General features: G+C 44.7%; 1 protein-coding gene across 10 annotated transcripts in view; it reads right to left on the bottom strand.

Moving 5' to 3' along the window:
- Znf536 (zinc finger protein 536) overlaps window positions 1-25,939 on the bottom strand; it is a 453,564-nt gene that overhangs the window by 307,942 nt on the left and 119,683 nt on the right. For 8 of the 10 annotated variants that reach the window (XM_036179480.1, XM_036179490.1, XM_036179471.1 and 5 more), the window contains one exon: window positions 24,960-25,076. The exons of 1 other annotated variant lie outside the window; for it this stretch is intronic. The gene's annotated coding sequence lies outside the window, so the exon portion shown is untranslated. Of the gene's footprint in view, window positions 1-22,027; window positions 22,228-24,959; window positions 25,077-25,939 lie in introns of all 10 variants that reach the window. One more of the 10 variants, XM_036179517.1, reaches the window with a different exon arrangement.

Genomic DNA, 25,939 nt, shown 5'->3' with positions numbered 1-25,939 from the left:
AAAAATGGCCGGGGTATGGGGAGAGTATCCAAGTTGTAAATCACAGTCACATGGAAAACTTGGTATTCTCTCAGTAACAACTGGCCTTCAAAGAAATAATTGAGCACCATAGAGCTGCTGGAAGGAGAGGGGTGTGGTACCCAGCTGACATGTGCATGGACCCACACACACACTTCTATTCATGTACACACAGAGACACATACACTAGCTCATGAAACACATGCAGCTTTCTCCCAAGCTACCTACAAAATCAAACCTCATAAAGCACACGTGTAGGTGAGAGAGTTCTGTGCACACCATTAAGCTCATCTATACACATGCACACACACACACACACACACACACACACACACACACACACACAGACAACTACAATCCTGTAGGCCAACAGTGCAAATGCACAGGATGCCAGCACCCAGGGGCACACACCAATAGTCAAAGGGGCAGATTCTCCCTGGCATCCACACTGGTGTGCATATTCACGTCCACACACTGTCACACTGAAAGCATGTGCACTCCTCCACAATGGCCTTGATCTTGGACATCACAGGCCATCTAAGGGGTGACTTCCAGGAGAAGGTGACAGGAGGACATAAGGTTAGGCAGTGCGGAACAGGGAGGGACTTGCGGTGCAGCGATGGCGCACAGGTAGCTGGAGCCCCGCAGTGATTACTATGCACCAGCAGCTGTCTCGGCGCGGTGACGGCGCCTCTAATTGATCTCATTATCTCCCCCTCTGTAAGGTGAAGTGCGGCCGCTCGGCGGGGCCGGGCGCGGGCTGGGGCCCGCTGGCAAGCGGCAGGAGGGCGGCGGGTGAGGGCAGCGTGAGATCGCGCGGCCGCCTTGCCACCGAGCGCCACTGGGAGCCACCGGGCGCCACGCCAGCGAGTGCGTGCACGAACGCGCGCCTGTGTGTGTGTGTGTGTGTGTGTGTGTGTGTGTGTGTGAGAGAGAGAGAGAGAGAGAGAGAGAGAGAGAGAGAGAGAGAGAGAGAGTGTGTGTGTGTGTGTGTGTGTGTGTGTGTGTGTGTGTGAGTGTGTGTGCACCGTGAGCTGGCCCGCACATATTCCGGACCTGGGCGGCGTTTTTCTGGTCACTCCCAGGGTCTTTGGTAACTGCGATGAAAGCTATTCTGTCCAGTTTCCCCATCATCACCTTGCTGTCTCTGCAAGGGCTGCCCCCCACACACAAACACTCCCACCCCCACCCCCGGCACCCGGCACCGGCTCCGTTGGAACCAACAATGATCCTCAATTAACCCTGTGCCTGAGGCCGCCGGCGTGTGAATGGGGCGCTCTTCAGGCTTAAGCCGCGGAACCCCGCCGGGCCTGAGGGCCAGCCTCCCTCTCCGGCAGGACCTGCAGGGGGCTCAGTGTGGTGGGTCTGCTACCCTTTCCTGGCTCTGCAACCCACCTCTCCCTGATGCCGAAAGAGGCCAGAAACAGCCTGAGGAGTTGCAGTAGGGGGGGATGGGGGGGAAAAAAAGAAAGAAAGAAAACACTCAGTTTGTTGTGTTTTCTTGGGGTTTGTTTTCTTGCCAAAAAAATTACCCCCTTTGTCTCTGCGCAAAAGAGGCAGTGCGGGCACCTTCTGCTGGGCGCCGACACGGTGCCAACGCGCCTTGCTTAAGGGCGGCTTCTGTTCCTTTTCTAGCCTCCCCAGATATATTTTTAACATACAAAACACTATATTTAATTGGTTATAGATCTCTGTTCTCTTAGCACTACTGGATATCACAGAAAAACACATTAGTACAGAACAATTAGTACACTGGCAGTAAACAACTAAGGCACTATTAAGCTGTGGGTGATTAAATAGTATTACTTTTTATTTTTTTTATGATGCTAGACTGAAAGATGGAGGAAATAAATAATATATGTTTCCATTACTATTAATAAAAATGTAAATATAACAGGTGTCTTACACTTCTCAAAGTATTATTTATGCCTAGTACTTCAATCTATAGACAACTAATTGTTTATTTTTAATAATGAAAAAAATTCTCTCTTTATACATTTCCAGGGCTGTATTTCATATCTTCATGTGCCCGGATATTTTAGCAGAAATGTTGTTTAATTGGAGTTGCATAGTCGGGCGAAATAACAGCCGTACCTATACCATAATTAAAAAAAAAAATAATGAGGCTTCATCTGACCTAACTACAGTAGTAGGTGGTGTCTGTCTTTCCAAAGAGAAAAGAGGTCACTGCGTGTTACAGGAGCTGTAGGCCTAGAAGGGTGTGGGTGGCAGCCCGGGCTGGGAGGGGTACACCTTACTCAGGCCCGGCTGTCCCAATGCCCTACTGCTGCCCCATTGCAGCACGGCCTGGCCTGCCTCTGAGTGTGCGTAGATCATCCTAGGCGTTCTGGCGCATCTTTTCCTAGGCATCTGATTAAGTTAACAATATGCTGCTATTTGCATGCAGATTTGCAGGGCTTTCTCTCCAGCTGCTCCCTGGACTTGGTCGTTCTCTGCGTTGTGATAGGCACAGCAGTCCCTAAATGCAATCTTTGTCAGGCCCAGGTGTGCTCTCATTGAGGGTGCCTTCCTTCCCAGCAATTTTTCTTCTGTAGCGTTTATAAGGCCCTATTATAGTACAGCCACATCTGGAAGAAAATTCTCCTATTAATTATATACTTTTACGGCCAGGAAGACAAATTCTAAGAGATACCAACATTTTTGTTGCTGTTGTTCTTATTTCTTTGACAGGCTGCGCTTTATTTTTATTTTGTGTTGTGTTGCCAGGCATTTCAATATTTAAAGAGCCATTAACCAATGGAGGATGTGTGGATTTCTAGGAAAAAAGAAACCACAGCGTCAGCCTCACCAGAGAAGGCCAGAGGAATGACAGACAGCAATTGAGATCTTAGAAGGCCCCAGAGCCTCAGTGAGAAGAATTCTGCTCTGGTAGAGTTAAAAAAAAAAAAAAAAAAAAAAAAGTTCCATTAACCTTTAACCTAGGTACTCCCAGGTGAACAGCTATACACATCACTAAATTGCCAGAGGATCTGATTCCTTCAGTCAGAACAGAACCAAATTGGATCAGCACTGTGGCCCACAAGCTGTTTATTCTATGTTGTAGGGCGCAATTTTCCAATGCAGTTTGAGTCAGATAAAAAGATAGAGCACCTAATCTCATCTTTCAGAAAGAGACAAGCGACTGGTCCAAGGTGTCTGGGAGTGACTTCAAAACCAGGTAGGTTTGATTTCAGTTTTGGTGTTTTCCTTTTGTTTCCTTTTTATTTCTTTTGTGTGTGTTTTCCCCTCTCCTTTGGTGTTGTTGTCAGATCAAATGAGATAGAGAGGAAAGTTTCAACTACCAGACGATCCCTATCAGAAAAGTAGAAAGGAAGTTCAAAGAGCCAGACAACCTAATCATTGATCAAAATTTATTTTGTAAAGAGATAAAGACTTTGTGGGGGAAATGGAAGTGTTTTCTGGGTGTGGAGACCACTCTCACATACTTTGGCATGTGTGTGCTAAGCATGTCTGCGCTCATGCAACTGACTGGCTGAGAACGGGGAGACTTGGGCCACTTGCGATGCCAAACTCTAGCAGGTGAAATTCTGAGCAGTGCTGGCTGTGGATGCAGCTCATGGATAGAAATGCTGAAGCTGCCTTCTGCAGGCTCGTGCCAGGCCTCCCTGTTCCAATGCTGGCACCTGAAAGATGTCAGGGTCCAGTTGCTACAGTACCACCTGTGAGTAGAAGGTCATGTCCGAGTTCCCCATGCAGCCCCTCTGCTGCCTCTGTTCCTTGGTTACTACTTCATCCCTCTGAATGGCCAGCTGCTTCTCCCTCTGCCTGTAGAGCTGACCTCATGGGCTCTGCAAGCAGGTTCCATTTTGTACTTACTTCAGCCTTAGTTTCACCAGCTGTAAAATGGGACAAACAGATTCCATCCCAAATGGCTATTAAACGGATGAGGATGATGTACCATACTTTGAACACAAGTGATAAAGTTTCCTGAGATTCCATTCCTCAGGTCTCACTGTCCTTTAGGCCTTCTCTCCCCCAGCATGTTCCACAACACGTAAGAAAGATCTGCAAATTTACAGAAGCTGAAACATCCCTATGTGGTGTGTGTGTGTGTGTGTGTGTGTGTGTGTGTGTGTGTGCGCGCGCGCGCGCGCGCGCACGCGCACGTGCATTCATAGGTGTGCATTTTTAAATAAATCACATAAAGAGAAAGCATCAAATTTTCAATTTGGCTTTTGGGGACCATAGTCTTTAAACTGCCTCCCCCCCACACACACACCATCCCACCCACCATCCTTCTGCAAAAAATAGAGCAGAGAGACAGATGCAGAGAGACTGGATTACATCACTGGAGAGAGCATGTGGCACTGAGGGAAGAAAAAAAAATAAGAAAAGACAAATGACATTTTGCTGCTATAGTGTGCTATTTTAGTGGTGATGGCTTGACTTTTGGCCCAAATGCATATGCCAATGGCAAGGCTAACTCCAGGGACTCACAAAAAAGAATGCGTGTTCACAGCTGTACTGTACAGCAATACAGATTACATGTTTTCAGTGTTGCGGCCACAACAGAATGCTAATTAACATACTGGAGTGACGAGAGCGGCTGCAAGGGCCTTATTGTTCCATTATTTCATGAAGCCCAGCTGCCTTTGTTTATGTCACTTATCCTCTGGTGCCACAGGTTTTTACTCCAAAAATACTATCCCAATACAACGTTAATATTTAAAAAACAAAGAGGTGGCAGATTGTCATTTCTGTGTCAGTCTCAAACTGCAGAACTGTTAAGCTCTTCTGGTTCGGTATTTAGAAATAATTTAACAGCCATATTCAGACACTGCCTGCATTCTAACGTAATGGCTGAATACTTGAACCAGGAGAATGCATAACTACTCTGACATCACTTATGAGATTTAGATTGGTCAGTTAATGGAAGTCTTTACCAGAATCAATACCATAACAGCTTCTTGAAATGAACGTGATTTTTTACAGGGAGTGTTGCGAACAATAACTACAGAAATATACTACCTTTGTACCCGGCACAAAGAACCGAAGATGTGAAATTAAGAAGCAATTATATTTTTGCGAACTAATATTCTAGTCGATTATTAAAAACAAACATTTCAAAAATATGTACTTACCATTAAATAATTGGAAAACATTAATACCCCCCATACCTGATTAATCATTTTTTTACACTTTTTAATAGCTGTTTCACCTACTGGCTACATTATCAGCTTGCTATTAAGTATTGATATTAATGATTGATATAACAATGATTAAATAAAAATATCCAGAGATTATTTTTTTGTAAATATAATTTTTTCATGCTCCACATTGGAGAGAATACTGTCTGCTGTCTAAATTAGTTTTTTTTCCTCTCTCTTTTGCCTGGATTGTGCATGAAAGTGACATTCTATAAAATACAAGCTTCCTCAAATAGTGTCCCACCAGCAATCTATACATTCTACAGTAATTTGCAATCACAGTTGGGGAAAGCTGTTGGCTCATGCTCAAAATGTTTATGGTACATTGCTTCCCCAAAGGATAAAAACACCCTGGAGTTTTATTTCAAATATCTATAAATGCACCTTTATTGACACCAGGTACAACATTTAGGAGAAGACCTCATACCTCAGCCCAAATGCCACTCAACCAGAATTACAAATTTTAGAAAAGAAGGTCTGCCCCAAAAGTCGAGCAGAGCCCTAATCACAGCCACACTGTCACCATTGTTGAAGAACACTCTAATATTCTTTTTAAGGACTTTAACTGGTAATCTCAGATAAATGGGGAGTCGCTTGAAGTGTCTGGCTTCCATGAGGCAGTAATGAGAGGATTTAGAACATTCCACATCCCAAACCCGCCTCTCTAGCTGTGAGAATGCCACAGGTGTGTCACCATAGAGGGAGAGTGCTTCAGCTATGGCCGTCCTCCCACTGTGGACACAACATAGATTTTTTTTAATTGGATCCAAGAGCTGGCTAAATTATCCAACTGCTCTGTGCTTAGGCCCCCAGCTAGCTTACATACCAATAATAATAAACTTTCTATAATAACAGCTCAGCCTATTACTGGGATTTTTCTCTTAACCTAAAAAGTAGAACCACTTAATTCTGATTAAAGCCACTGAAGAAATTTCTGAATTGGTTTCACTAAAAAAAAAAAAAATTGCTGGAGAATTATAGAAGGGATCCAGGTAAATAATATTCAATTACAGGCATGCTATTTTCAGAGGACAACCCGCTTATCTTATGAAAGCGGGGAGAAAATAATATCGTAAGTCATTCCTTTATACTCTGTGGAAGCATTTGTCCTCTCCCTTTCAAATGTTTATTTCCCAGGTCCAAGCTGCAGCCAGCTACACCATACCCTGGACATTGGCAGCACCAAGCCCAGCACAGGCGGTCAATGTGCAATGACAGAGCCTTGGTCTGAGCCTTGACACTCATATGGAATGAACTGTCATCCTGCAAGTGGTACATTTCTAAGAACTTGAACTCCTTTAGTGTGCACAAATAAGCCCACGGACCTGGGTGTCAGACTATGGACTTCTACTCTTTGTACTTATTTTTAACAATCTTAATCCCACTTAAACTTTGCGAAAACTCTATTGAAAATTTAACCTTGGGCTCTTGAATCCGAAACTGATAAAACTTAATAGCAACAAGGCAACGAGACACTAATAAACTCATTATAGATCACATAAATGGGATGTCTGTGTGGCTGCCAGACAGCTCCAAGAGAGGCTTCAGTTGCAAATAGTAAAAGCTAGTGAGGTGGTGCAGAAGTCTGTGTGGACAGTTGGAGGAAGAGGATTGGGTAACACCTCACAATAAGTTTGCTAAATTTACCCCATTAGGCAGTTCATTTAGAAATCTCAGAAGCTAATTATAGGTAGGCTGCAGACAAGCTGGTCTAGATGAATGTGTTTTTCCTGAAGGCTGGAAGCCACATCAGGGCCTACTCCTGCAGAATGAGTTCTGCGTCTTCAAAGCTTGTTCCATTACACTGTCCTTCACCAACAGAGAGAGCTGTTCAGGACCCTGTTTTACCCAGTGCTACTCCTTCCAACATGACGGCTCTTCCCCTACAGAATCCATGGCTTTGTTCCATAGTCCTGGAGTCTACACTTGGAGCCCACATTTGCTCAGTTTGACTTATAAGAGGAATACATACAAGTGGTGAAGTTGTGGAATTTTGTGTGGAACCTCAAATCCCTGTCTTTGCTTGGGAAAGATGAGACATTGTGGTGACATTGGACTTGCATTCTCAAGGGACCACCAAGGAGAAGTCATCAGTGGTCACAGCCCCTTTCAAGGATGGGACATTTCCAGAGGTTCCAGCCATCACTGACACAGTTCTGAGACCATAATGATGAGAGGAAATGAAGATACAGTCAAGAGAAGCTGTTCCAAAAGGAAGCTGAAGAATAATGTGACTCCATGCTCCAGTCCCCACCCACAACCCATCTCAATAGCTAGCTCTGCTCCAGGTATAACCCTCATACAGAGTGAGAAAGCACATGCTCCCTCCATCCCCATTCCTATGCCATCCCCCAGAAACACCTATAGATCCTGGAGGGATGAGAAGAAGAGGAAAGGGAAGAGACTGTATCATACAGTTGCCCAAAGACTGGATCAGGAGACTAGGCATGAGGCTGAGACAACCCAAAGAGGGAAATGATAGCAGAGAAAAAGGTCAAACCCAGCATGAAAAAACTAGTAGCCATAAGGATCAATGTCCTTAGCCTGAGACAGTGATCATCAAAGCTGAGGTAGGAGGAAGCATTGGAAAGAGCCAGGAGAAAGACAGGAGGAAAATGAGGAAAGGGGGATATGGGAGTTGAAAGGCCATCAGATGAGGTCAGTGATGCCAGAAGTAAGGTCAGAGCTTGTCCATGCAGTCTACTCTACTCCACTAACCCCTTGTGCTGGACCAGCATCATGTGAATTTCCCCTAGGTCAGTTACACAGAGAACATGAGCAATACACTCAGACCTCCTGAATCAAATGAATAGTAAAGATGGTCTCTCTACCTAGTGGGAAAGCAGGAAAAAAAAATCCCTTGCATGCCCCCATCCCATTGTCCATGGCTTTATTGTGTGTGTACACACGTGTAAGCCCCAGGACCAAAGATGCATTGTTATTATAGATGGGTTCCCAGCCTATCCACCTTGATGCTGTTCTTTTAGACCACCAATAAATACAGCTTCAGTAGTCAGATGATATTTAATTAGCATTAAACTCTTTTATTTCATGTAAGTTAGAGCCTTGCCTGAGACACTTCATTTGGAAAGTAACCTGGCACTCAAGATTAAAATGAAATATTAGCATGTCAGTGCTGGCTTCTTCATGTGTTAAGATCCCTTCAGCCTTCCAACCTGGCGGGAAGGGAGCAGAGCTGCTTTTGAACCTTGCCATTAAAAGGCATGTGACGTGGGGCCTTCAAAAGGTGAGAGGCAAAATGCCATATACGGGTAAGCCTTGAGGAAATTAGAAATGAACAAATGGAATCTTGTCAAGGCTAGAAACAAATTTCATTCTTTTCTGTGAACTTTTCTCTCTGCAACTCAAATTCATGCAGCCTATACCTGACTCTTGGCTCTTCCATGAACTATGTTCTCTGTCCAGGTGTAACCCCACTCAGGATATGCAAACCTAATGTCACAACACACCCCAGAGGTGTCTTTCCAAACACTGACTTAGGTTCTTCTGCCTCAGATCCTGTCCCCTCTTTTAATGGTCCTATGACATCTGTCCCTACTCATGGGTTTCTGATTTCATTGTCCGTGGATTTATCATCTGTCTCCTCTAACTATGATGTCAGTTGTACCTTATAAAAAGATGGAGAGATGAAGATGAGAAGTAGATGGATCGATAGGAAATGGATAGATGATGGATAATATGATAGATATACAGACAGACAGAGGTTAGATAGTTAGATAGATAGATAGATAGATAGATAGATAGATAGATACATACATAGATACATACATACATACATACATACATACATACATACATACATATGTAGTGAGTGGTTGTCTGTGCTATGCCCTGAAGCACTGCCCCTAGTGAGGCAGCAGGTAGCTGCTAGGTACCTGCCCCTTGGGCTTGGCATGGATGGGACCTTAAGACCAGGGATATATGCATATATATACTCTCTCTTCTCTTTGCTACCTCATGGTCTTGGATGCTAGTGTGGATCAGGGCAGAGTGCTCTGGAGAACAGTGCTGGACCGTGCTGGACCTTTCCGGGATTCTGCTACAATCCCTATTCCTTGTATCATGAGTTACCCCCCAATAAATTCCTGTAATCATTAAGCTATTTCCATGGATTGGTAGTGATTTAATCACTTTATACATACATATATAATAGGTAGATAAATCAATAGAAATTGATGATAGATCATAGGTAGATATATCAATGGAGATAGGTAGGTAGATAGATAGATAGATAGATAGATGATAGATAGATAGATAGATAGATAGATAGATAGATAGATAGATAGGTGATAGATGACACATAGTAGATATGCGATAGGTACGTGGATCTATGAATCCATGGATACACAGAAGATAGGTCCATACAGACATAGATTTACAGGCGACAGTTACACATATAGATATATAGATGATAGATGGCAGACCAACAGCTAGCTTAGTCAGTGAGGCATAGAAGAGTAGGAGACCTACTCTCAAGAGGCTTGCAGTCTAGCCAGGCAGAGTGCCACATACTCATAATCCCAGCACTAAAGAGCCTGAGGCACTGGGATGGTGAGTGAGGACAGTCTGGGCTACATAGTAAGTAAGGCTCCAGCTAAAACAACGAATAAAACAAGACTGAAAAACAACAACAACAACAACAAAAAAACAAAAAACAAACAAACAACAACAACAACAAAAAAAAACAAGTTACTGGCAATCTAGAAAGGGAAATGACAGAACCATCAGAAAGCATGGCTCCCTGAGGTTCACAGCCCTGTCAGATATGACCAACAACACAAGAATAACTGATCACTGGGGACTCTAAGAGAGAGGCTGTGAGGGTGGAGAACAACCTGTCAGGGCTGAGGGGCAGCGAAATCTCTGCAGCACAGCAGGGAGCAATGGCTCAGGGACCAATGACCTCTACCCTAAGGTCCCGGCAGGGCACAGGCGTGCCAAGCAGAGCTACACTATGGTCCCTAAGGGGGTTTTACTGCTACTTACACAATTGGCGACTTTAGAGGACCCATGGAAAAAAGTCAAATTCATACTTACTTGGTTATATAATTTTGTGAATGTTTAAAATAAAAAAGCATTTATTTGTCCCTTCAAACCAAAGTTCATAGACACTATTTTTAGAATAAAGCTAAATACAATATTTTGTTAAAAGGAAAATGTCTTCCTAAAAAACAATTACATATCTAAGAGCAGATGCTGCATGATATCATACAAAGCAGATGAAGTGAGAAAGACGGGAGTGGAACACAGAGCTGATGAACCACTTGCAGCTGTGAACTGGGCCCTATGAAGGGCTAGGAAGTCTCTCTGTCCAGAAGGCTTTGCTAATCTGGATCTGGACCTTAAAGGATCTCTCTAAGGTGATGTGGGCTTCATGGACAGCCACACATCTGTAAAGTAGCAAAGATCTGTACAAGTATGCAGTGCCCTCCCTGGGCAGGTAGTTCCATCTGCCAAAGCAAATGGGTAAGAAAGAGTGACTCAGGACTGCCAGGCATGTAGCGGAGTTTGTAGAGTACTTGCCTAGCAGGCATGAAGCCCTGGGTCCATCCTCAACATTAAGTAAAGCTGGATGTGGAGATGCGTGCCTGAATTCCCAGGTCTCTCTAGGTAAAGGCAAGAAACTCTAAGTTTGAGGCTATCCTCAACTGCTCTGTGAATCTGCTGCTAGGCTACATGAGATCCTGTCTCAACAGTGACATGGGCTAGTCTTGATACTAGAAGAGCTATGCTGGTCTCAGCAATTTCTTCTGCTTGAAGAGGATAGGGATAGGGAGAAAAAGAGAAAGACAGTTAAATGATAGACATAGAGGGGGGGGAGAGAGAAAAGGGAGAGGGCTAGAGATGAGAAAAGAAGGAGACCATGGGAAAAAGGCAGGGTGGTGATGCTTGTTTACATCCCACACCAGAGATGGATGGATGCACCAGGACTGCCAGTTCAGAACCAATCTGGACTACACCATGAGATCCTGTCATAATAAATACATAAATAAATACATAAATAAAAATAAAAGCAATAAAAAGCTTTATTTGAAAAGAGGGAGGGAGAGAAGAGGGGAAGAAGGAATAGGGGAGGAGGGATAGGGGAGGAGGGAAAGAAAGAGGAGGGAGGGAAAGGGAGGGAAGGGGAGAGGAGAGGAGAGGAGAGGAGAGGAGAGGAGAGGAGAGGGGAGGAGAGGAGAAGAGAGGAGAAAAGCTATCTAAAGACCAAATGCTGGCCAAAATCCTTATCAGGAAGAAAAATTTTAAAATGCATGGACTCTATTTATAACCTGAATAAACAAGATAATTACGCGTTCGCTTCATAAGTTGAGTCTTGACTTCAGATGGCCAGTGACCATGAGTGTTTGGATTTCATATAAGCATGTTTAAAAGCCATGGGGCTTGACACTCTAACCAGGAAGCCAAGCTTAGTCAACAGGTTCACACTGTGAACAAAGCAGGACACAAAGAGTTGAACAAACTAACTTTCCACCCTGGGAACCCAAGTTAAAGCAGAATGGATGAATCTGTCAATTGTTTCACTGTCCTTGCCTGCTTGATGTTGGCATACATCAGCCCCTTGTCTCACCCAGAGTGCGTCTTTTGTATATGTGTGGGAAGAAAAAAAAAAAAAAAACACAGAGGACCCTGATGAATATAAATGTGGGTTTTGTTTTCTAAAGAGCAATCGTCTTATTCTTATTATTTTAAAAGCCAGTTGCCAAGTGCAGCTCATAGGCCTGACCTGAGATCATTGGGAGACTGGCTGCTTGTACCAAAGCCCATGGGCAGGCTTGGACACCCTAAGTCAAAATTACCCTGCATTGCCTCTTTCTTCCCATGGGCACTGTGAGCAAAGACAGTATCAGCTTCTGAAGACAGCCATCCCCACTTTCTGGGCTCCAGCAGGGCAAATGGCCCTCTTGTTGCTGAGTGCTGGGATTCAGTTCCATCACAGATGCCTCCTCCTAAATGCACCTCGCACCTCTCACTACCAGGCTCCCACCCACAAATTTTCTTGTGCCTGCTTTCCCATTTCCTGTACTCCAAGTTCCAAATACAGCCCCAGAATCCTTCTCTGGCCCATCAGTTCTGACCCTGGTATTTATAAGGTTCTTGTCCATTGTTTCTAGTTGGGGTGACCCACCCTTCTGAGAGGCACAATTATGTGCCCGAATAAGCCCTACCTCCTTCAAGCAACATCTCTCTTCTTTCACCTACGTCTATCAGTGAGAATCTTCCTGGTTCCCCAAGGTCCTGTTCCAATGCCACCTCCTCCCACCATGCTCTGAGTGGCACAACTACTTGGGTTTCTGCCTTTTTAAATGACTGCTTTGTAAGCGGCATGAGACAAGCCACAGCAGTTACTGTTTCTATCTAGTATTAGCCAACATCTTAGTCCTCTTCCCCTTGCTCTGGTGAACCAATCTCTCCTCTTGCCTTGATGAGTCTCATTTTCATCCCTTGAGTGAAGTCAGTTATTCCTATGATGTAGCTTTTTGCGTGGCTCCTCTTTCTGCAGTGTAGCTCTTTGCCCTTGGTTGGTGTTGGAGAGAATAGCAAGACCCTATATATTTCCCTTGAAGAAGGACTTGCCTTACTTCTGTAGGTGGCTTCCTCTAAAGCCCAGTCAAAGAATTCTCAGGGACAGGCTTGGGACTACAACAATTTTTAGCCGTACTTATGGGATGCATTCTGGGAAAGGTCAAGGGGTCAAAAATGATGTCACTAAGGGTCTATCAGATCTATATGAGCCTAAATGGATAGAAATGCTGCTGTGGTGACTCTATAGAAAACTTGGAATACTTAACTGCGCCTCTCTCCCACTTGGTGGGATGCTGGCAGAAAGACAAAACAGGAAGTACTCATGTTTTGAATGAAATGTCCCCTGTGGGCACATGTGTTTCAACACTTGGTCTGCAGAGGGTGGCACTGTTTCAGGATGTTGTGGGACATTTTGGACATGAGGCCTAACTGGTGGATGCAGGACCTAGGGGAGGGGCCTGAAGGTTCTAGCCCAACCCCAGTTCCTGCCTAAGTAACTTGCTTCCTGTTTTGCTGAGCAGTAAGCTCTCATAACCAGAATCATGCTGCTTCTGCTGCCCTGCCTGCCCTGGCATGAGGAAGTGCATCCTTATGAACAAGAATACACAATCCCTAGCAACAGTCTATAAACATTTGCCCTTGTACCTACAGATATGTGTAGCCTTCACCCCTCATCAAGGAAACTCTTTTTGCAACAGATAGAGACCACTACAGTAAACCACAACCAATCAAAATGCAGAGTTGTAGAGCCCAGTTCCAGCAGACACGACCACAATAACACTCCCACATCTGAGTTCAGAGAGTACTGTGGGAGAAGGAGTGTAAAGACTGTAAGAGCCAGGGTCAGGAACTTTGTGGTGAGATTGTGTCTTCTAGTAATATCAGAAGGTAAAGTCTCACCAACATGACTGCCTAAATGGGAGCTTAACAAAGACACCAACATACATGCCAAACTGCACGGGGGAAAAGCTCACAAGGCATCTGTCCTTCACAAAGAGCTTCAGGTAAGCAGTAAAGCTGGAAGCAGGAGAGGCGGCACTCCCCAGGGAAAAGCACACCAATTGTCCAGTACCCAATGGCCAGGCCAAAAACATACATAAAAGTAACATTATTTAGACTCAGCTGGTTACATTCAGGATTATCATATATGAATATACAAATGCATATATGCATGTAATAACAATTGATGGAAAAGAGGCAGTAAACTTGGATGAGTGCTGGGAGGGTCATATGGAGGATTGGAAGGGAGAAAAGGAAGGGAGAAATATTGTGATCAAATCACATTCTCTAAGAGGAATGAATACAAGAAACATAAAGCTAAATCCTTCTTCCCTCAAGCTTTTCCTGTCAACATTGTGTCACCATGATAGTCCATATGCTGACCCTCCATGGTCAGCCTAGGACTCCAAGGCTCTGCCCAACCCACCCAGTAATAAGTGGAAGCTTGTGGAGCAATACTAAGTCAAAGCCTTTATTTGACTTCAGGAGCCAATGAGAGGCCAGTGGTCCATTTGGGAAAGGAGGCAGAAGAGCATAATTTGTCCCTTGCTGGAGGTTAAATCCCAATGCACAACTATCTTCCAAATGTTACAATGAATGTCTTCCTGAGAGCCCCTGGCCTCATATCTCACAAAGCTGGGGCAAATATTAAAGACCAGACAAGCAGATAAGAACATCATTGCCAAGGATTCCGGGAGTCCATGTCATATACACTCATGAGGGAAGACTTGGTGCACCATGGAAGGTTAGAAATATGGAGGGAAAGATCTTCTTCTTTGGTTTTTTCTATACTCTTTTGACTTTCCCCATAAAGACCACACAGTTGAATGAAGACAGGGGTCATGCCATCTGCCTCTAACAGGTCACTCACTGATGCATTTGCAGGCCTTCATTCTGGGAGGACAGCTGAAAGCCAACAGCTTGTGTGTGTACCTGATTTCTTATGGATAATCCTCTTTTAAATTTTAATTAGGATGTCTCAAAACCAAGACAGTAATTTATGAAATATCTAAGCATCACCACAAAATGATTAAAATAGATCATTTCCTGGCCTTTTCTACTCCATTCAGAAAAAGAAAGGGGAAATGATGGAAAGTGCTTTCACTTGGCTGCTAATTCCTCAGCTTAGCCTCAATGCTCAGGGACAGTGGATCCAAGGTTCTAGAAGGAATGGGCTTGGGAAATGAACCCATGGTGAGGAAGCCCTGTTGTGAGTGACTGACCTGCTCTGGACCTAAGGTCTCAGGCCTAGCTGGGACATGCTGTTGTGAAATTCAAGTCTGGTGCTATGTCACAGAAGCCTTTCCAAGGACCCTACCTGTGCTACACAGCCTGAAGTAGGCTGCTCTAGCAAGATGGATCTGGATGTGGAAAGCAAGCCTTGTCTCCCTGAGGTCACCAGTAAAGCCTGGCCTGACCCATCATTGCTCTAGGTGGTCAGAGGAACAGTGGTACAGACCCCTGGCAGTGACAGCTCTCAGGCCTGGGGAGAGTGCAATTAAAGGGTAGTATGCACGCACGGGCAGTCACAGACAATTAGGGAAGTTGAAAGTTCTTTAGCTGAGGTCCAACCCAGATCCCCTTTCCTGTATTTCTTTGCCTGGCCTGCTGTGGAGGACAGACAGACAGACAGACATCCAGCATCAGAAGCCAGGCCCTGTGGGTGAATTAGCCTCTTTATTTGGTGGTGGCCAGTTGCAGAGCTGACCTAATGCACAGCCTCACAGCTTTCAACCTCTGAAGGACCAAAAGGGACACAGAAGCTTTTGTCTCATGACAAACAAAGCCAGTCATCATGAGTGAGGTGGGCCTTGAAGTGACAGGGGATGCCTGTGCGGCTTTTGAGGATGCTTATGACACAAGGTCTTTGATGAGAGGCAGGTTCAGACAGAATATGATAGAAGGAAATTTAAGCTTTAACGCTGCTGCCCACCTGGTCCCACTCTGTGGAAGATTTCACACTAAGTGGTCCATCTCCAACCCAGAGAGAGTTGACATTTCTCTGTCCTGTCTGCTGGTACAAAAAAAAAATCATTTCCAAAAAGACTGTTCATTCCACATTTGACATCTTTACCAAAGCTGATCTTTTAGGCATCCCCCGGTCCCTCTACTGTACCATCACTCCAAAGCAACACCCCCCAAAAAGGAGGTGTTCCAGCATATAGATTGGAGAGCATCACAGTGAACCCCAAGACCATCAAGCACCATTGAAAGGAAAGACTATCACATGAAACTATTGGGAATGTGGGGGCACACACCTGTAATCCCAGTACTTGGGGAGGCTGAGGCAGGAGGAGGATTCAAGGCCAATCTGGGCCACAGAGAAAGATCTACTTCAAAAAAATCAAAACAAACAAGAAAAGTAAGGAAAAGGAAAAACACAAAAACCAGAAGGAAGGAGAGAAAATGTAGCCTCTGCTTAGCTTTTCCCAGGAAGAAGAAACAGGGCCATGGGGCAAAAAGGGTTAAACTTGTGTTCTGTTATAAGACAAGCCTCCTTCCTCTCTTCTTCTCTTTTCTTTCTTTTCTTTTTTCTTTCTTTCTTTTTTTGTTTCATCTTCTCAGTAAAACACATAACTTAAAATGAAATCAAATATTAAAAATGACAGACTATATAAGTGCCGTGAGTAACTTCAGGTCACGGAGGGAGGGAGAAGCCAGCAAGTTGTCAGGCACTATCTGTCAGAGTGAATTAGAAACAATCAGCAGAGACTGAAAGGGAAGGTGATTGTTATTAAGCAGCGGGGCTGTGAGCAGGCTACCCAGATGTGGTCATGCATATAAAGGACAGGAAACAGCAGTTTAATTCAGGAAGCCCTGGCGAACAGGGCAGCCGAGAGGAGAAAAGTCCTTTGTCGCTAATAAGCTGGAAGTTACTTTGATAACAGCAGGGTTAGACTCGAGAATAAAACACATTTCTTTCACTACCACACACCATTAATATCGCAGAAATGTGGTCGGAAGAGATGCCCAGTGTGAGCCTGGGAGGAGTGAGTGGCCCTTCCTTCCCCAGCAATACCAGTCAACCAACCCAGCATTCCTCATATGGGCAGACGCCTCCCTCCTGCCCAGGCTGGGCTCTTCCTGACAGCCTCAGTCTGTCTGTCACCTTCTAGAAATGTTATATGACTAAAAAAAAAAAAAAAAAAAGAATAATGATCATATTTTATTATTCCCTAGTACCAGGCCTTCCCATCTCAGGGCCTGTGGGCAAGGTGCACCCCCCACCCTGTAAACAGCCTCTGTATAATGAAGGCCATGTATGCTGCAATGAAAAACAATTTTATATGCAGACAAGGCCCGATTTCGTAAGAAATTACTTATGCAGGCGTTCTGCAATTATCCTGTGATACTTTCAGGCAACAGTCTGACAGCAGTTGTGCAAACAATAAAGGGATTACAGAAATAAAAACAAATAATATTACACACACAGAAACTCCATGTTATATGTGGACCAGATGAAGGGACTGTGCAGAAATGACTTTAGCAGGTAAAGGGGCCAATAGGAAGTGAGGATAAGATGCAAGGAAGCCTCTTCCCCAAAATACCTGGATGCCACTGCATGGCATCAGAGAAAATACTCAAGTCCCTCAGGTAGGTGTGCCATCTCATCTTCCATCCAAATGCTAGGCTACTTCCTGGTCTCTGACTCACGGCTTATCCCAGGGAAGTTGAGGACATTGGACCTTTTTGATGGAAGGAGCAGGTTTGAGGAGCCAAGAAATGGTAGGACACAGGGAAGTAAGCATATTGTCCTTCCAGGTCAATGTGAGCCCAGGGAAAACTTCAGGCCCCCAAGATAGAGGATCAGGAGATGTTTTTTAAATACTGCTGAGAAAAAAAAAAAAAAACATGGATCAGCCACTTATAGGAAGCTTGAAGTTTCCGAAAAGGGAAGTACCTGCCCAGGCAGCTTCCCCGGTGGAGTAGAGAGAGGGGTCCTTCCATCACTTGGTTCTCACAGCGACACGAACCAAGTGTCACTGCAGCAATCACCCACAGTGACATGCAGGCACTTGTGACTCAGGTGTTGGGGTGACAGAGAGGAAGGTGGCTTCCAGCAATCTCACACAGGGCCACCTGACCTCCTTGCTTTCCAGAGCCACCTCTCCTCTGCTGGTAGCTGATGTCAGAGCCATTACCTCCAACCAACATGCACTTCCATATCCAGCTGTCAGTGTGGGAGTGGCTGCCCATGCTTGTTTCTTCCCATGTGCTATCTGTATTTCCTAATCGGGGCCATCACATCACAGTGACTGAGGTCAATGCTGGACAGTCCTTATATGGCACCCTCTGTTTGAGAACCCCTGTGGCCACTGCTGAGCATAGACTGTGGCCCCATCTGGTCCACATGCTATTTGCTCAATTGTTTTCTTTGTCCCGTCACTTGTTGTTTGAAATAGTCTAGCTATGAGGCTCAAGCTGGCCTTAACTCTCTTTCTGCCCTCAGCCTCCCAAGTACCCGCGTTACAGGCCTGTACCATCAGGTCTATTTTGCAGAAACTTTTTAAAGAAGATGTAAACTGGGAAAAAATGAAATATCTATAATCATGTAGTGGTGGGGGTTAGCAGAATCAGACCTCACAGGCATGGGTTTTGCAAGGACATAAAATATGGAAAGATAGGCAGGTGTGTCATATCAGTGCTGCTTAAACTAAGCGCAACAAATTCCAATAATGGCAACTGATAATCCTGGAAGGTGGTCACGGGAAAGGTCAGCAATCACTGCTTACCACTCAGAGGTACCATGACAGCTACGGCAGCACAGAAGACATGCCTCCCACTCCCAACAAATGCTTCCTTTAAGCCAACAGTGGTTCCAGCTTATTTGAAGCTGAATGAGCTGTGGCTTGCTGTGCTCATGTGAGAATGTGACGGGGCAGAAACACATGGAGTGGGACTGGGGTTCTAACTTTGTCAATGAGGTCTTATAATCCTAGGCAAGCCCCTCACCTCCTCTGGGCCTCAGCCATCTCATGGATGAGATGAGGAGTTTGATTGCAAAGGCTGCTATGAACCCTATGATTCCATGAGCCTCTGGGTAAGCCTGAAAAGTTTGCCTGTGACAAACAGCACTGTCCAAAGGAACCAGATCCAAACTACACCATTGACAAGACCAGAGACTCTGGTTTTGATTTTAATTTTTTAAAAAATTCTTACAGTGTGTGTGTGTGTGTGTGTGTGTGTGTGTGTGTGTGTGTGTCTGTGTGTGTGTGTGTCTGTGTGTCTGTATGTAAGTCAGAGAACACCTTTTGGGAGTAACTTCTTTACTCTACTATATAGGTCTGGAAGTTCAAACTCCTCAGGTCTTCAGGCTGGACAACTAGTGCCCTTAACCACTAAGCAATCTTACTAAGGCCCTTTTTATTTCTTGACTGGGGTTTCATTATTCAACCCAGGCTGCCTGGAACTCACCAAATTCCCTCTCCTCCTTCTTGAATGCCAAGATGGCATATGTACAGCACCAGTGTCCTCTCCCCTGGGATCTCGGCCAGTCTGAGGATCTGGGGTTAGAGGGACTACTCTGCCCAAGCACCTACCACTGGCTCACAGGGCTGTCCAAGGCATGCTGATTCTGCTAATGATACACAGTGGGTTCCTCCCAGGGCTAACTGCCAGCTTGGACCAGCCATCAGGCATCCCTCCAGGAGAAACCAGACCACAGTGACCAGACCACCAGAAGCCCATTGCAAGGCTAATTTTAATTCAGTTATCTAGGAGAATCTCCACACCTGGGATGGCCTGTTTTTCAAAATGCTTTCTTTGAAAGTAGCAAGCAGGAACGAAAGAACCTGGGGTGTAGTGCTTAATGGTGTGTTTAGCAGTTGCAAGGCTATAGGGTTTATTTAACAGCACCTCAAACCAAAACAACTAAAGACAAATGAACAAATAGAAAAAATCCACTTGCCAGGCGGTAGTGGTGCATGCCCTTAATCCCAGCACTCAGGAGGCAGAGGCAGACAGATCTCTGTGAGTTTGAGACCAGTCTGGGCTACAGAGTGAGTTCCAGGAAAGGCTCAAAGCTACACAGAGAAACCCTGTCTCAAAAAACAAACAAACAAAAAAAAAAAAACAAAAACAAAAAACCCAAACAAACAAAAAAATAGAAAAAATCCAAACTCACCATGGCCTTACAAAGCCATGCTTAAATAGGGTGCCCCATCCAGTTTTCTTCTTACATTTTCTTATAGCATCTGTCCATCTAACATCATCTTATCCATAGGTTCCCCTGCTTCTGATTCCTACTTTCAACTCCTGTAACATGAGCTCCCTGTGATCCAGAACTCAGACTGTCTTGACCATGATGTTCCCAGTGCTTCTAAATGATCCTTCTATGTCAGCAAGAATTACAGTCAGACTCTGGCCTTCCTAGCTGCTATGGCTTAAATTTGAACCATCCGTACAGGTTCATGTCGTGTTGACTGCTTAGCTACCAGCTGGTGGCACAGTCCTCAGAGATGGGGTCTAGCTAAAGGAAGTGAGTCACTAGGGTTAGACCCTTAAGAACATCTTGCCTTGGCCTTCTTCCTGTTTTGTGTGTTCTATTTCCTATTCACTATGACATACACTTCTCTCCTCTACCGCATGCTCCTGCCACCATGACGCTCTGCCTGAGTGTTTGAGGTCAAGGAACCACAGACTGAGCCCTCTGAAATCATGAGCCAACACAATCCTCCCTGCTTTAAATTGTTTATGTCAAGAATTGGGTCACAGTGATGAGGAAAGAAAATTAGGGGTGTAATGCCACCTGCTAGATATGCTTCCTGAGGCAGACAGATTAACTTCCACAACCTCAGTTTCCAAGCCTGGAAAGTGGCAGTAAATGACGAATTCTGTCTGCTAGGGTCTCCATGTGGACTGAGATAATCTCAAGGAGATCTTAGACATCAGTAAGTTCCCCTCTGACTGCTCTCCCTGGAGAAATCAGAACTCCATTCCTTCACTCCCTGTCTACAAAGCAGTTATGAGCAACCCTTACCTCCATGAGTTCCAAAGTATCCTGGCAAAGTTCCAGCAGAACACAAAGCATGCCCCCATATGTACACTTTATCAATTTCACATACAAACTTCAATCTCCACCTCTCCTCTCCACTCCCAAAGTACCACCATGTAGTATTCAACAAAGGTGATGACTACTGTGGAAAGGATGACTTGGGGGTGAGTAGAGCCACAGCAGGACCAGCCTCTGAGTTTAGCATATTTGTGGTTCTCAGAGCCCTGCCACCTCCTCTAGTTCCTTTCACCTCCTAGACCAGTGTGACTAGCTGGAGGCCAAGCACTCAGTGCCTGAGCCTGTGGGGACAGTTCAGATTCAAACCATTATAGACAGGAAGGCTGAAGTCTGATGGTAGTTCTTAATGATTTTGGAGACTGATCTTTTAAAATCACTGAAACATTGGATAGGACAGTCCAATTTTTCCCACAGGGAGCTCAGGTGAGAATGGGCAGCAGTAGAATGGAGGTCCTAGAGGCTATGAGTACCATTTCCTCTGGATGGTCCTAGCCCTCATGGCCTGATCATGGGGGACTTCATGAGGGATGGACTATGGACTTGTGACTGTCTGCCTTCTTTAGAGAGGTATTCTCTGATGGCTGGGTAGTGGTAGCGCACACCTTTAATCCCAGTACCCAGGAAGCAGAGCCAGGCATATCTCTGTGAGTTTGAGGCTATCCTGGTGTACAGAGAGAGATCTAGGACAGGCACCAAAACTACACATAGGAACTCGGTCTTGAAAAAACAAAAAACAACAACAAAAAAAGAGAGGTACTCTCTGGATACCCATGTTGTAGTGACACATGGTTATTGCAGTGTATTTCTTAACTTTTCTATTTTATTTTATTTTGTTTTGTTTTATTTTATTGGTATGTTTTTGCAGCACTTAGGATTAGACACATGATAGACAAACTGAGCCAGGCTTCCACCCCTTTTATTACTTATTTACTTTAAAATTTTTGGAGACAATCTTGCTAAGTGTCTAGATTACCCTGGACTCAAGATACTCCTGCTTCAGTTTAAGAGTTGGGATTACAGAACTTGGCTTGTATACTATACAGCTGGATGTGTGTATACTACCACAGCTGGATTTGTATACTATTGTAGCTGGACTTGTGTACTACCACAACTGGACTTGTGTACTACCACAACTGGACTTGTGCATTACCACAGCTAGACCTGTTACTACCACAACTGGGCTTGTATACTACTACAGCTGTACTTGTGTACCACAACTGGACTTTTGACTTTTTATTTTGAAACAAGTTCTCTAAGTTGCCCAAGCTGGGCAGCCACTTACTCTGCGGCCAGGTGGGTTGAGGTCTTCTGATGCTCCTGCCTCAGCCTCCTTGGTGCTGTGGAGTTGTAGGTGGTTGCCAGCAGTCCTGGTGTAAACATCAGTTACATAAGGCTTCATGCATTTTTTTTTTCTGCTGTGGACCTGCTGGTTACTGTCAAAATGGGAAAGTTCATGTCCTGGCTGGATGCAAAGCCTTCATCCTGAGGAACATTAATGTTGGACTTAGGCAGTCCCTATAACTGTGTGCTAGTGGCAGCATTTGATCACTATCCCCTCAAAATGACAGCCACCATGGGCAAGAAGGAAACAGAGAAGAGATCAAAGATCAAGATTTTTGTGTGTGTGTCAGTTTATAACTACAGTAACTGCATGTTCACAAGGTACTCTGTGGATATCTCCCTGAACAAAGATATCATTGATAAAGATGTTTTCAAAGACCCAGCTCTGAAATGCAAGGTCAGATGAGGGGCCAAGGTCAAGTCTGAGGAAAGACGCAAGATGAGCAAGAACAAGTGGTTCTTCCAGAAGCTTAGGGTTTTCATCATTAAAATAAATACTAGGGAAAAAAAAGACTTCACCAAGTGTCCTTTTCACAGAACTGAAAAGTGGGGAGTCAGGAGAGTCCCCTGCACTGAAGTCCAGGCTCTCAGAATAGCTTAGGGCCATATCAGGGCCTCTCCTCTCACTTGCTGTCAGCTCTTCTCAGCTCAGGCTGTGGGGAGGTTTCCAACTCCAGGGCTTGGGGAGACTGTGTTCTGGGACTGAAATTCAACAAGAGACTGACAGAGAGGCACCCACATATCCTTTGTTTTCCTGAGACCTGTCTCTTATAGCTTCTCAGAGGGTAAGGAAGTAAAGTTTTCATCTTACTTCCAGGTCACATGACATCTTCTTCCCAAGTCATCCAAAGGTGTGCATTTCCCATCTAGAAAAATATTCCCATGCCTGCTTATGGGTTACCCCATAGATCTCACATACCTTAGTCCCCTGACCATGAAATCTCATTTACATGGCATTTGAGAATATACACTGCTAGCATTGTTTTATCTTCATATTAGTTATTGCCACTCTTTTTCTGGGTCAAACTCATAAACTAAACTCATAGACACATACATGTAGGAAGGGCAGAGTGAGTATTGGGTTATTGAACATGTCTCCTGCATATGAGCAGGTATATTAATGATTGTCCTTTATGTTCCAGGAAGCCCAAAGTTTAGCCCAGTGACTAGCTGCAAAATATGTGTCTTAGTGCTGGGAAATCTGATGAGCCACAAACCACTGCCTGCCATATGTACAGTGTGCAGGATGCTCAAGCTAGGCATGATGTGTGTCTCTCACAGGAGAAGCTCATGACATTCCTTCTTTGTCTGTCTACAGTGTAGGGGGCACTCTTGTGCTCATTCTTGCTTCCCTTCTCATCCCATCCAATCCCAAAGGGAGTCAAGGGGGAAGTAGCTAACATGGTGCTTCTGTTCCCACCTCAAGAAGCCCAGAGTATGGAATGTTCTAGAACAAGCCAATACACTTGCTCTCTCAACAGCCAGCACTAACAACTCCCTACCAGAGGCCCTCAGCAGCTATGCTAAACCTGGCCTTCAGATATCATGAGCATCCACACTGCAGAATTCCTACCATCAGTGTAGCAGCTGAATACTGTAAGACTCCGAACTCCCCCATCTGTGTTTTGCCTCCCAAGAGGGAAAATAGTCTTCACAGACATTCCCTTATCTGGCAGGCAGATTCTAAACCTTACTGGCAACCACGGGCTTGTTTTCCCAACCCAGCAGCAAAGGAACCAAAAATTGTTCCCGCCTGCGATATGCCGAGGAGGGACCTAGCCAGAAGCTCCATCTGCAGTCTCTAGGCTGGAGCTCCTGAGCTGCCCACCCTCCTTCCTAAAGGGCACCTTGGGATCTGCAAAGTCACAGGCCTGCCAGGCCATTGATGGCCCCCACTACTGCTTTTGTTAACTGCTCCTTTTTCTGAACATAGAATACACCCACTAAGAAGCTGCAGGGAAAACACTCAGCGCAGTGTGAAATCAACACTTTCCGACTCAAATAACGGGGTAAACCAGGGAAAACTTCCAACCTTCTCACTGTAGACATTTTCCTCCCACAAGAATCCCAGGGCCTTGACGCCATCATCAGCCTGTCCCCGGCTTCCTGCATATGGAGGAGCCCCCTAGACCTGGCTTTTCACAGGTTGCTAATTCCTTGTATTCCCCACCCCCCACCTGGCCTTTCACATTCTTAATCCTGGAACCCTGAACTCAAGCAATTGCTAATAAACCAATATGGGATGATAACCGTGGAAGTCTAATTGATAGGAGTCTCTATCGACTGGCCTTGATGTCTATCTGAGCTTCTCAACAGTCAAGATTTAAATGTTTCATTTTATTTTTAACTTTCACTTTCCCTCATTGCAGCAAAGAGGTACGTTTCCACTATCAGAAAGAATCACTGTGCAGAATAATTGATGACTTCAGCTCAAGCTTTCAGAAAAGCCATTTCAAATCTTCACTTTGATTTGGTTATATCAAAACTACTCAAAATAACAGCAGCACTTTTCTTGAAACCAGAAGACTTGAATAGCACCTCAGGATTTTGAGCTGGAGCTTCATCTCTACCCCCTAAGAAAACTCCAAAAAGGAATTAAGCCACCGAGTGGGAAACACAACACCGGGGTGAAGCACCACAAGAAAATAGAACATTGTTCTTCAGAATCTTTTTGTTTCAAACCACTACCACCCAAACCATAAAGGAATGCCAATCCCCAGGAGCCACAGCCCAGGGTTTACTGGGCGGGTGCAGAGAGACTTGGCTGGGGTGCATAGTGGTTAGCTTGAATTGGATTTGTGTGAAGTCAGTAGGGCAAAGCAGAAAGAAGTGTGGAATGTCCAGGCAGACAGCTTTAATAGGGGGAGACTTACCTTAACCACCCTCACTGCATGCTTGACTTAAGGATGTCAGTCTAGTAAGAATATATCTCCAGAAAAGATGCACCAGATGCAGGCGCTAAAAGATGGCCAGAAGGATGTCCCCGCTCCCTGTCACAAATAAAAAAGGAAATTGAGAAAGAAACCATGTAAAGCAAAATGTAACAAATTCAGGAAATCACAGCCACACTCCGAGGTCAAGGAAACTCAGCTGCAAAGGTTAAAGATGAAATCAAATCCAGAATATGAGAATGGAAATCTATCCCCATGCAAGGCCACCAGTGACGTGCTGTAGACAAGAAGCTAAATACTGCCTAGCACTGGGATCCTCTATTTCCATCAGATCAATAAGAGCTTATATTTATCAGGATTCCAAACAGCTGCCACTTTTGACAACCTCCACTTTATTTTCTCACTCCTTGCGCTGTATCAGGGCAAAGAGGACCCAAGAAGCAGCTTTTAATGCTATTTACACCTGAAGACACAATTCCATTAAGAGGTCCTGTTTTGTTAAAGAAACAGGGACTGATATGATTATATTGGCAGGAACGGGAAGTGCCTTTGTTCTTCTCCCCAGGTCTTCCTCTCTGCCAGCCAGACCCTGCAAGGAGAAGGTCTGATGCGAAGTCAGTGTACAGACACTTCTTTTTTGTTGTTGCTGTTCAAACTTGCCATTTATAGAGGGAGGAAAGACTCTGCTAAAATGGTTACCCCTCTAATCGTCTCTACAGCAATATTTGCTATCAGGCATTCTAAATAGATTATCAGCAGTCCATCTGTGTCATTATTGATTTATAAGGCTTTAAGCAGCTTTAGAATGGAAGCTTTCCCACCAAGGGGCTCCTTGTATAAATCAGAGCCGTGCTCAAATATAGCAGCCATCATTCAAGATATTGTTCTTCAAATCATAACAAGAAGGAGAAAATGATAAATTGCTTGTAATATACTGATCCAAACTGATATGCAAATCTTGT

The sequence above is a fragment of the Onychomys torridus genome, chromosome 1 (assembly GCF_903995425.1).
Source record: "Onychomys torridus chromosome 1, mOncTor1.1, whole genome shotgun sequence".
Classification (NCBI taxonomy): domain Eukaryota; kingdom Metazoa; phylum Chordata; class Mammalia; order Rodentia; family Cricetidae; genus Onychomys; species Onychomys torridus.
This window is presented reverse-complemented; position numbering and strand designations above follow the sequence as displayed.